We start from the raw sequence: 9,530 nt of genomic DNA, 5'->3' as shown, positions 1-9,530 counted from the left end.
GGCAAAAAAGTGGCAAAAAAATTGTAGCTCGCCAATTTAGGCATTCGAGTTGATGCGCCTCCAAACTGACTGCAAAACCGTGTGAATTGGCAACAAGACAACAGCAACAACAACAACAACAACAACAGCAGCAAGAGCAACAGCAGCTGCCGCTAAAAGTTATTTGATAGCCAATTGGTTAAGCTGTAAGCTTAGCCGAAATATAGTCAGAGTCTGATGCGCTGGCATTTCCCATGTGAGCAATCAGCCGGAAGATGCCAAGGTCCTGCACACACACACACACACACACACACACATACAGCTGCGCTCAGTTGAAGTTCAAGGATGCAGTATTGAATGTCGCCCATTCATAACGTGTGAAAGTCTCTCTCTCTCTCTCGCTCTGGCTCTTGGTTGCCTGCGTGTGGGCCAGCTGGGAATGAAAGAAAAAGCGGCGAGACAATTTTCTGCATAAACCCATAAATATCAAAATGATCTAAACGCAGCGCCAGGCGCCAGAGACTAAGGCAATCAGTACCGCTTGCAACACCTTGAACTTGACAATTTGAAGGCGCAAATCCAAGCAGCGAACGAACCAATGTCCCGCCCGCCCGCGTCACGTCGCACACAACACAACAGACTTGACAACTCATAAATAATGTGAGTAAATTATGAACTACAAAAGCGAGATAAACGAAATGTGTTTTTGCCACACCAATTTTCCTTGCAACCACACACACACACACAAACATAAACAGATACAGATACAAATGCAAGGCAAGTCGACTCATAATCCATAATATTGTGTCATGTTCATGATCAGCATGGTCTTGGCCTCAGTGTTGGCCTTAGCCGCCGCCTGTGGAAATGTTTTTGTGGCAAAATTATTTGGAAAAGCAAATGAAAGTAAATGGAAAAAACTGAAATACTCGACTCGAGCTGCATGCTGCCCCTAATGAAGTGGTAAAAGAGCCTCGAGTTTAGCTGTCTGTGTGCACAGTTGGTTAAGCATTTTTATGGATACAATGTGCAACGACAGCAACAACAACAAAAGCAAGCAACAGCGGCGTGCAAACAGAAATTATGAATTTTTACTTTCACCGCATGTGGCAAACTGTGTTTCAGGTTTCGCCTGAATTTGAACTTGAAGGCGGCAATTTGCGATTGTCAAGGCTGCCGCAAAAGGTTAGAGCCGTGGGTGTGGTCCGGGGCTAGATTAGAAAATAGCCCAGCGCTCGCAATCAGTTAAGAGCCCCCGAAGCTGAAGATGTTTGCGCAGATAACAAATTAATAAATACAAATACGGGCAAACACACACACGCACACACACATTTATTGGCAACGTGCAACATTTCCGCATCGCAGCAGCAACAGCAGCAGCAGCTACTAGCTGGGAGCTAGCGCTAGCTCTTAAGCTTGCTCTTAGCTTGATTTGTTTTTGGTTCGCTTCAAACCGCAAAAGAGACAAGCCCAAATGCTTCGAGCCAGGTTCGTTGTGGTCTAAGCCTCGGCTACAGCTGCAACTTCGGCTTGAAGTTCGGCTCTGACGCGCTCGCTACGTATTCGATCATGGAAGTAATACGTCACTAGGGTGAACGTACCTCGCAGATGTTAGTGGGTCACTATTTGTACGGTCAACGAACTTTTGGCCGTTTGTAAATACAAAAAAGCAACAAACCGAAGAAAAAAGCGCAGCGACAAGGCGAAATGGAGGATGCTGCTGCTGCTGCTGCTGATGATGTTGCTGCTGCTCGCTCGCTCGCTTGCTGACTTGCTTTCTTTCTTAGCATATTACAAGCACACACACACACACACACATACACACACTTGGACACACACATGCATGCATTAGTTGTTGTTGTCTTGACTAACTTGACTGGTTGCAGTCGTAATTTACTTGGGCTATAGGTTGATCGTCAACTGAACACAACTGAGCAGCGCGCGGCTCGTCTTGTCTTGTCTTGTCTCGTCTCGTCGCTGCTTATGCATCCCGCTGGACACCTTAAGGCCAACTCGGCCAACTCTGGTTGCAGTTGTTATTATTGTTGCTGCGGCTGCTGTTGCTTTGCCGTTTTGGTTGCATTGCTTGCAGCAGCCCAGCACCCACTTGCAATATCCAGCAGCAGCAGCAACACCACCCCTCAGTCCTCAACTTCAGCCTCGTTGCAGCTGCTGCGGCTGCTGCATTTCAGTGTGTGTTCTTATTACGAGAGTACGTTGTGCCTACAAACAGGTCCGTGTTGGTTGTTGCTGCTGCTGCTGTTGCAGCTCAACTCAGCTCAGCGCAGCTCGACTTGGTTTGGTTTGGTTTTCACGTGATTATCATGATCATCATTACCTCCACAGCCGCATTAATATCGTCATCTTCAGGCCAACACACACACACACACACACACTGAGAGTGTTGTTGTTGTTGTTGTTCACATGCAAGTTTGCCGGCTAAAGCTGGCATGACTTGTGGTGTTTGACTTGTATATACATTTGTATATGTAAGTAAGACCATAGAAATGCATTTCCGCATATTTTACACCACTAAAAAGTCAAAAAATGTTTGTTTACGCTTTTGTTGTGGGCCGTTCCTTTTGGCTCAGTTCGCCTGCCTCACTTCGATTCGATTTAGCTCGCTTGTCGTATCTCTGGCTCTTGTAATTGAAACCATTATCATTATCTCTCAGCTGTACTATGGCAGCAGCAGCACTCGGTTCAATCTCAAAGCCGCACCATGGCCATTATAATGAAGTAATTACACTTTGTGTTATTGTCAAGAATTTTTGCACTGATTTCAGTGCCTCAGCAATGTGGTTTATCAACTCTATACACTCTCACACACACACACACATTCATACATAACATACATGGCCCCTTTGATAAGATGTCACTGAACTCGCATTATCTGTTTATTTATTCAACATTATGCATGCTAATTTTTATAAAGAATATACAAATTATTTAAGTATAAAAACATAAATTAGAGTTTATATTTGACAGTCTGCTTTGCTGCCAGTTGCATTTTTTGTATAATTATGCAATATTTTGCTATAAAAAAGCTTTTGGGCTCAAACACAGTTGCCGGCTTTCGAAACAGGGGCGTAGCCAAAACTCAATTTAGAGTAGCAGGCAGCAGCTTTTACCCCTTGTGCAATATTAATAATAATTTTCCAAAATTTGTAACTCAAGCAATAAAAGTGGGAATTTATATTTAACTAACTTGTCCAACAACTGCCTGATTCTATATTCTGTTTTATTCTCTTATGGTTACTGAAATTAAATATGACAAATTGCACTTTTGATTCTACAATTGCAATTTGTTGTTTATATGGTAAAAGACTGGAATACATTCAATAAAATTACATTAATAAAATAATAAAATTATTGAGCTTACAGAAGAGCTAAATTAATGTTGAATATAGAACTTCTATTGAAATTGGTCTCTGAGAAAAGCTACGAATGGCAGATTCAAGCCTCCCCTTTCCGTTATCTAGCTACGTCCATGTTTCTTAGAATTTTGTTATCAAGAAAAGTGCACGATCACGCTAATAAAAGAATAGTAATGGGTATGGGTATGAGAATTGGTAAGTTTGACATGGTTACAACTTAATGCATTTCGCGTTCAAGTGTCAATGATCTCGTTAACCAAAAAAAAAAAAGAAATAAACAGAAAGAAAGAAAGAAAAAGTTTAAACATTTCACGCATCTGGAGTTCATTGTACGACACACACACACACACACAGACAAACACACAGAGCATATGACCAACTGATCACAGAATGATATAGATACATGACTAGACTAGGGGGGGGGCTAGACAACTGGAGCTGGAACTGGAGGTGGAGCTGGTAATGGCCAAATCATGCACGAAATTTAATTTTTTGCAGAATGAAGATAAATTAATATGGTCAGCATGTCATGAATTAGGTTTCTTCAATAGCTGGGGCTGCGCTTCTTGGCTGATTGTGATACCTGTGATCGTGTATCGCCGACAGCGAACAAAGCAACAAACAAATACATACATCAAAAATATACATATGTATACATAAGTGTATGAAAACTTACAAACTTTCACGCAAAACGTACATTCAACCTGAGAGCTTGAGCTTTGCCTGAAGACAGCAGCAGCAGCAGTCAAAGCCAGTAGCCAAGACAGAGGGCCAAGAGGGCCCCAGAGGGCTCACAGAGAGTGCGAGCGGCGGCGGCGGCGGCAGCAATAGACCTGGGGAGTTGCTGTTGGAGAGAGACAGAGACACAGAGAGAGAGAGAGAGAGAGAGCGAGACATGGACACGTATGAATTCCCATAAATCAGCTGTGAGCCAAAGGGTCAAATACCTCTAGGCGAGCTAAAAATTACACGCGAACCGAGAACATGTGTTGAAAGGAGAAATTAAAACAAAATTAGTTTTACTTTACACGCTCTATCTGCAGCTGTATTTGTCAGTTAGTTAGAGACACCTCTCAGCACACTCTGAGGCGCTCTGGCAGTGTCTGCAACACTGTTGCAACAAATTTAGAAACTTTAAATTAAATAAGCATATTGCAATTTAAAGTATTTGTCAGCTGCGCTGAGCTATTTACAAGACACTTGGGATTTTGTATATTCAATGCATGCGGCAGAACATCGGATGGCCAAGGATCAGAGTGGGAATCAGAGTGTGGGAAGCTAAAAGAAGCGAACCCTAAAAACGGCAAGCAGCCAAAGAGACGTCTGTGTGGCCATAAAAACGCGTGAGTTATGTCTGCGTCAGTCACTCAGTCCGTCTGTCTGTCTGTCAGTCGGTCAGTCAGTCAGTCAGTTAGCCCAAGAATCGCGCGCGCGTCATCATCCTAAGCTTACAGCTCTGCTGGAGTTTGGTCAAACAAATGCAAAGCAAATTAAGCATTGGCTCTGCCTCTGTCCGCGCCGCAGCCATCAGCCCGCACCCCGCCCACTTGGGGCAGCTCTAGCGTTTTGCCAAAAAGTCTTAAGCGCGTTTTCGGCCATGTTGATGACGACGCTGTGGCTTCTTTTGGCTTTTGGGCTTTGGCTTTGGCCGCCGCGGCCGCAGCCGCTGCTACGTTTAATGCGCCACGGTGTTACCAAAGTGGCAACGACAGTTGCGGCCATTCACCTCCCAAAAAAAAAAACATATGTGAGTAGACTGCCAGTGTGCGTACAAACATATACATATATGTATCTTTCTTTCATTTTGTGTGTGTGTGTGTGTGTGTTACAGCCAAAATACCAACATGCTGTAACGCAAGCAAGCTGTGGTTGCTAGTTGGAGGCAAGCCCCAAACACACACACACACAGGCAAACAATGGCTTCAATGTTAAGTGCGTTTTGATTCTACTCATATGTATGCATGCATGTGTGTGTGTGTATCTGTGTGTGTGTATTTTGTACTTAAACTTTTTTTGGCGGCTTGTTGTATATACAAACAAACATACTTACTTACATATGTGCAGGCTTATACACATTTTATTTTCATTTCATTGTCAGTACAATCATGCAACAAGAGCGTAAAGCTCACCAACACAGGCGCACACACATATGCAGTCATGCACATGCATTAAAGACTCGTTGTAATGGGTTTGGAAACACGTTCCTGCTGCATTTTGGCCTGCTTCTTTGTAAGCTGCAAAGTCGTGCCAGATCCAAGCGTCAGTGCCAAAGTTGTGATTGACATTGGGCAGGGTCGCTGCCGGCGTCGACAGCAGCAGCAGCGCCTGACACGCTAATATGCAGGCGCTACTAAGTGCAACAAAAAATAAAATTAAATCTAAATGAAAAGAAAAACAAACAACACAATTGAGCGCTGATCAGCGTCGACCGCCCAAGCACCCGGCAAAAGTTCAAGCAAAACAAAATCAGCTGACTGCCTCCAAGCAAAGAGAGCGCCAAAGTCAAGCAAAGAGAGCGCACTTGGCTCCAACAACAACAACAAAAGCAGCAGCCGCAGAGCAGCAGCACTACTGACTGCAATAATGCGGAAGTATAGACGACGACGCTGACGTTGTTTCTCATGCATGCGTCCGTTCATACAAGCGCACACACATAGATATACACACACACACACACACACACACCACACACATGAGCGTTCATGTAATGCAGTTGAAGCTCAGCGCCATGTGATTTTGCTGCGAGCTGGGAGCTGAGCGCCAGTTGAGCGAACTGGTTTTCAATTTCCAGCTAGTGGAAATTTCTATGCATGTGTGTGTGTGTGTGTGTGTGTAATTATAGTTGTGTATTGGTGTATGTTTGTCACTGTTTAGGCAAACATTGTTTTTAACTTGTTTATATAAATATTGTTAATTTGATGTGACTTGAGACTGGCAAACGCTTAAAAGCTCTTCAGCATGCTGCCCGGTCGCTCTTTTGAATTTCGCTCTCCAGGCCTATCAAGAGCGCTCAGCTGTATGTGTGTGTGTATGTGAGAGACGAAAGAGTAATGAAGAGAGCTGACTGTGTACCGATGCGGCTCGTTAAAAGCACAATTAAGTGCTTAGTAGCAATATCAAATCAGAATCAAAATCGTCTTTAATGAATTGCGCAAAATTGCTGAGATTGCCGCTGATTTGTCGCGCAGTCAAGTCGCGAACCTTATTGCCCCCAATTGACATTTGAACAGTTGCTTGATTTTATGCCTGCTTGGCCCATGGTAAGCGCACATTTATGTAAATGAGATCAGTGAAATTATAATTAAATTTGTTTCAATTAATATGATTAGGGTTTTCGCACGTAATTAGCGTAAAAGGGGACTTACACTATAATCAACAATGTTGCTTGGGGCACATTTAGGCGATCACTAATGTTACTTATGGGAATTTTCATGTCTTATTTATAGCCAACAATTTACATTTATGCATTTCCAATTAGACTTGTAGTAGGTGCTGGGCCACACTATCAAAACCAAACTCCAAGTCCAAGTCCAACTCCAAGTCCCAGCCACATTCACACGTGCAATATTCCCCAAGCCTCAAACGATTTCGATGCATGCATTAGATGCGCACAAAAAAAAACAACAACAACAACAGCAACAAGTACAGAAAGCGATACAATGTTATATGGATGTGTATATGCATGGCAAAGAATCCAAACTGGTAATGAAAATAAAGTGCACGTCGCATGCGGTAATAATAACAATAAAATAAAATAACAAATTACACGCAACACTGCCGCCGCCGCCGCCGCCGCCGCCTGGGCCGGCTTTGATTCTGCTGCTCACTGTGACTTGGACTTGGAGTCCCCACACTATGCATGGACATGCACACCGCCCGATAATTACACAGACACGCCAACAAAAAAATACAAAAAAAAAAACACAGCCCAACAACAATTGAACAGCCACCGACGCTGATGTCGTCGTCGTGGTTAGGTTAGCCAGAAATGGCGCTGGGCAATCGTGTGGCCCCATTTCGAAGCAGCGCAGCAGCGGGAAGAGTTGCCGGCAGCGGCAGCTGTCCAAATATCAAAGGGTTACAGCCAAGGGCAAGACTCCGAAAGCTCAGCTTACAAGACGCTCTTGCGCTCTTAACGCGTCTGCTCTTTCGATACGCTCTCTATGTTCTAAAGAGCAACCACACTAACACACACACACAGACACACGCACAGACGAACACACACACATGTATAGAGTGAGAGGTGCTATGGGCTGAAAGCTTAGTTGTGCAGCTCAGACAATCTGGGTCACATTTTGCCATTGAACCGGTGACGTCAGAGCAGGGCAACGACCGCAAAGCACGACCAGCAGCAGCAAGAGCGGCACCAGCCATTGGAAAGCGTGCAAGCAAACATTTTTACAACGACAACACGAAGCTAAAAGTCTCAGCCACAGCTTGAGCCGCAGTTACAGCTTCAGCTTCAGCTACAATTTCTGGTTTGCTCGCTGGCTGATTTGTTGCCCAGCCAAAGCAAAGCCAAAGCCAAAGCTGTGTGCGACATTGTGCGCACTACCCACCGCCCCCCTCCCCCGGCACCAACAAACATCATAGAAACACACGCCCTCCCCGCCCCCAATAGTTCATTAGTTGCCAAGCGCTATCATGGCGGAACAAACATGATTTGGCAGCACACTGTGCCTCTGACACTGAGAATGGGCGATTTTAGCTGAAGATGTATACAGCGTTCCATGCAATTGAAATCCATTTGACTGCCAGCGCAAAAGCGTACGCCTCGATCTAACTAAATACATATACATAGCATATATACACACACAGGTACATACACATATGTGTGTGGCTATTTTTAGTGCGTCGGCGATTAGATAAGTTGGCCAGCTAGCAAAACGTATGTGGCGTAGCATTCAAGTTGCTCGTTAAGCGCAATGCCTTCAACGTGCCGAAATAGCTCAGTTGGGAGAGCGTTAGACTGAAGATCTAAATGTCCCCGGTTCAATCCCGGGTTTCGGCATCCGGTGAAAATTTTTTTTTTTATTTATTTTATTTAAATCTAGCATGTGGCTGTCAATCAATTGATGCACGGCAAATTGAGCTAAGCTGACCAGCAGCGTCTGGACAACTGCTGGCATCTAATACAATGGGCGAAAGGTGCGGATTAAGCTGCATAAAGGACACAGCTCAATCAAGCAGCAGGCAGTAGGCAGTAAGCAGTAAGCAGCGGCAAGGCCATTGGAAAGGGAAAATGCAAATCGCATTATTAACGCAGTCTCGGACCTTCTTCTGCCCATTGTCCAGCGTACACTGCAGCAAAAGTGTGACGAATGGCGTTGACAACAATTAACATTTGAATTGTCTGTGCGCAAAGGTGAGCGCGTACACGCAGGTAGTGGAGTGGACAACTGATTGATTTGGCCAGTAGCACAGAGCACGCTACTCTCTATGTATCTAGGTTGGGGACTTTGGCTGGAGAGCATTTTTGCACCGACAGCTGCAACATATGCAAAGGCGCAGCTGGGACTTGGGACTTAGGACGCGTGCTACAAAAGCCATTGACTTGCTGCGGTCTAGAAAGATTGCTGCCTTGTTACGCCCAAAACATATCGCATATCCGCTTGGCCTAAAAAAAAAAAGGAACCCACACTCTCACTCCTGGCACGCACCACATGGCGCCCTCAGCAAGCTGACAAAATCGTCTTTTGCATAAAAAAATGTGAGTGAGCCTCGCGTTAGTTTCGATTCATTTTTTTGTAAGCGCGCATGTTTTATTTTCTATAATTTCATTGTGTGTTTTTTTTTAGGTTTTTTATAACAATTCTTTTTTTTTTGTGCTGTGCTGTGCCTATTGAAAGTGAAAGATGGCACAGACGCACCCTCAAATTGCAGCATCTTGAGCCCAGGAAGTGTGGCAGCCGCGAATCTAAACAAAAAAAAATGAGAAGAAAAAAAGTGAAAAGATCCTTTAGGCTCTGCGGTTGTTGGGGTGCCAATTGTCAGCAGCATAGCTATTAAAAGATTGTTGAGATGCTATCGAGGAAATGATTTTTAAAAAATACATGCACACTTATTTCTTATGTGTGGTAGGCTATGCGCTGTAAAAAGCAAATAAAAAGGATATGATGTTGCATAAATAAAGTTGAATATTTGTATTTAATAGGTTCAATGCTAGCAGCAATA

At 44.1% G+C, this 9,530-nt stretch overlaps 1 non-coding gene across 1 annotated transcript; it reads left to right on the top strand.

Annotated features, from left to right (window-relative positions):
* The first annotated feature begins 8,294 nt into the window (after positions 1-8,294).
* Positions 8,295-8,367, top strand: Trnaf-gaa. The gene has a single exon. It is a non-coding gene; the product is annotated as a tRNA-Phe (tRNA).
* The last annotated feature ends 1,163 nt before the right edge of the window (positions 8,368-9,530 follow it).

The sequence above is a fragment of the Drosophila busckii genome, chromosome 3R (genome assembly GCF_011750605.1).
Source record: "Drosophila busckii strain San Diego stock center, stock number 13000-0081.31 chromosome 3R, ASM1175060v1, whole genome shotgun sequence".
Classification (NCBI taxonomy): domain Eukaryota; kingdom Metazoa; phylum Arthropoda; class Insecta; order Diptera; family Drosophilidae; genus Drosophila; species Drosophila busckii.
The sequence above is the reverse complement of the archived record's forward strand: the minus strand, read 5'-3'. Positions and strand labels throughout refer to the sequence as shown.